A 3,326-nucleotide genomic window follows, 5' to 3' on the forward strand; every position below is an offset into this window, starting at 1 on the left:
AAAAAAAAAGTCTTTTAAATAGATGCATGGAATTCCATTGGGTGGTATATCATGATTTATTAATTGGTTGCTTCCTATTGAACATTTGGATTTTTTCCCAATTTCTTCCTATTATAAACTACGGTGAACATCTATGTAATAAAATATTTTTTCATATCTTTAATCATTTTTAGGATAACTTCTTAGGAGTAGAATTTATAGGTAAATAAATGTGAACTTTTGTGATACACACTGCTTATTTGCCTTTTGAAAGATTTATTTATAGATTTTTGGGGTTGTCTAATAGCATAGGTCTATCTGTACATATACAAGGATAGTAGTTTTTGTTTTAAACTTGTATGTTTTTTGTTTTTGTTTTGAGACAGTCTCATTCTGACACCTGGGTAGAGTACCATGTCATCATACCTCACAGCAACCTCAAACTTCTGGGCTCAGGAGATCCTCTTGCCTTAGCCTCCCCAGTAGCTAGGACTACAGGTGCCTGCCACAACTTCTGGCTAGTTTTTCTATTTTTAGTAGAGATGGGGTCTTGCTCTTGCTCAGGCTGGTCTCCCAACTCCGGAGCTCAGGCGATCTACCTGTGTTGACTTCCCAGAGTGCTAGGATTACAGGTGTGAGCCATGGGGCTAGGCTAATATAAACTTCTATGTTGATATTGATTTTGAAAATCTTTGACAATGCAAGAGGCTTTTTTAAAAAAATTGTATTAAAAATTCAGGGAGTATAGCTGGGCATTGTGGCAGGTGCCTGTAGTCCTAGATACTTGGGAGGCTGAGGCAAGAGAATTGCTTAAGCCCAAGAGTTTGAGGTTGCTGTGAGCTGTGATGCTATAGCACTCTACTGAGGGTGACAGTGAGACTCTGTCTCAAAAAAAATAAAAAATTGAGTGACTTGTCCAGAGTCAAACAGCTGGTGAGAACAGCAGCGTTTGACTTTGATATATCTGATGGAAAACCTTTCTCTATTGTCTTTACCCCCTGACAGTCTTGCTCTGTCATTGGCATCATCATAGCTCACTACAGTCTCAACTCCTGGGCTCAAGCAATTTTCTTGCCTCAGCCTTCTTGCTGGGTACTTGTAGCTGGGTACTTGGTCCCAGCTACAAGTACCCAGCACCATACCTGCCTAATTTTTGTATTTTTTGTAGAGATGGGGTCTCTTGCTAAGGCTGAGGCTTGGGAGGCTGAGGCAAGAGAATTGCTTAAGCCCAAGCAGTCCTCTTGCCTCAGTCTCCTAGAGTGCTAGGATTACAGGGGTGAGTCACTATGCCTGGCCTCTACTGCCTCTTTTGTGGCACAAATGTTAGATTGAGTATGTCTATTTCTTTTTCTTTTTTTCAGAATATCAGATTTTTTGTTCTTACCATGTAAGAGTATGTCTATTTCAATTTTAATCATTCTTGCCAGTAAATATGAGTATAGGATCCTTGCTCTGAATTAGCTCAACTTTCTTTTTTTTGTTGTTTAATATGTTATGCTTTATTCCTTAATATTGACAGGTTAAGAACAAAAAATTTTCCCAAATACTGATTTACATAGCTCAACTTTCTTTGACTAAAATAATTTTTTTTTTTTGAGACAGAGCCTCAAGCTGTCCCCCTCGGTAGAGTGTGGTGACATCACAGCTCACAGCAACCTCCAACTCTTGGGCTCTAGTGAGTCTCCTGCCTCTGCCTCCCAAGTAGCTGGGACCAAAAGCGCCCGCCACAACGCCCAGCTAGTTTTTGGTTGCAGCTGTCATTGTTGTTTGGCAGGCCTGGGCTGGATTCGAACCCACCACCTTAGGTGTATGTGGCTGGCACCTTAGCCACTTGAGCCACAGGCACCGAGCTGACTAAAATAACTTAATGTGCTTTCTGTTCTATATATAATAGTTTTATTTATTTATTTAATTTTGAGACTGAGTCTCACTATGTCACCCTTGGTAGATGCTGTGACATCGCAGCTTACAGCAACCTCAAACTCTTGGGCTTAAGCGATTCTCTTGCCTCAGCCTCCCAAATAGCTGGGACTACAGGTGCCTACCACAACGCTATTTTTTCTTGTTGCAGTTGTCATTGTTGTTTAGCTGGCCTGGGCTGGGTTTGAACCTGCCAGCCTTGGTGTATGTGGGTGGCACCCTAATCACTGAGTACATGCACTGACCCAGGACATTTTTCTGGTAATAATATATACCAGAAATATATATATAGAAGGAATTCCTATATTAGGTAGGAGAATTATATAGTCTTAACTCCTAAGTTTTCTTCCAATTCTAAAATGTTATGATTCTATGATTCCACATGTTTGAAATGATGGTATCTGGAAAATATGTTTATGAGAACAACTTGTCTGAATACTATGAGGACTGTTATTCATGAAGAGCTTTTGAAAAACAATGTAGTAGCTCCTGCTTATCTACAGGGAGTATATTCTAAGACCCGCAGATGTCTGAAACTGCAAATATATATACTATGCTTTTTCCTATACATCAGTGATTCTCAACCTTCCTTTTTATTTCTTTCTTTCTTTCTTTTTTTTTTTTTTTGAGACACAGGCTCAAACTGTCACCCTGGGTAGAGTGCTGTAGCATCACAGCTCAACAGCAACCTCCAACTCCTGGGCTCAAGCAATTCTCCTACCTCTGCCTCCCAAGTAGCTGGGACTACAGGCACTGCCACAATGCCTGGCTGTTTTTTGGTTGCAGCCATCATTGTTGTTTGGCAGGCTGGGCTGGATTTGAACCCACCAGCTCAGTTGTATGTGGCTGGCACCTTAGCCACTTGAGCCACAGGCGCCGATCCGGTTCTCAACCTTCCTAATGCCATGACCCTTTAATAACAGTTCCTGTGGGTCATGACCCACAGGTTGAGAACCACTGCTATATATACATACCTAAAAATAAAGTTTAATTTCTAAATTTAGGGGTGGCATCTGTGGCTCAGTCGATAGGACGCCAGCCCCATATACCAAGGGTGGTGGGTTCAAACCCAGCCCTGGCCAAACTGCAACAAAAAAATAGCCAGACGTTGTGGCGGACACTTGTAGTCCCAACTACTTAGGAAGCTGAGGTGAGAGAATCACCTACGCCCAGGAGTTGGAGGTTGCTGTGAGCTGTGTGACGCCACAGCACTCTACTGAGGGTGATAGAGTGAGACTCTGTCTCTACCAAAAAAAAAAAAAATTCTAAATTTAGCACAGTTAATAAAATAGAACAATTATAACAATGTACTGTAATAAAAATTATGTGACTGTGATCTCTCTCTTTTTTACCCCCCAAAATATCTTAATATTTTTGGACTGTAGTTCATTGCAGGTGAGACTGCAGAGAGTGAATTGCAGATAAGC

The 3,326-nt window shown here is 41.1% G+C and overlaps 1 protein-coding gene across 1 annotated transcript in view; it reads left to right on the forward strand.

Moving 5' to 3' along the window:
* The window catches only part of BBOF1 (basal body orientation factor 1), a 36,550-nt gene that overhangs the window by 18,355 nt on the left and 14,869 nt on the right, over window positions 1-3,326 (forward strand). The gene's annotated exons all lie outside the window — the stretch shown is intronic.

The sequence above is a fragment of the Otolemur garnettii genome, unplaced genomic scaffold, assembly GCF_000181295.1.
Source record: "Otolemur garnettii isolate 467f Iridium unplaced genomic scaffold, OtoGar3 scaffold00020, whole genome shotgun sequence".
NCBI classification, from domain to species: domain Eukaryota; kingdom Metazoa; phylum Chordata; class Mammalia; order Primates; family Galagidae; genus Otolemur; species Otolemur garnettii.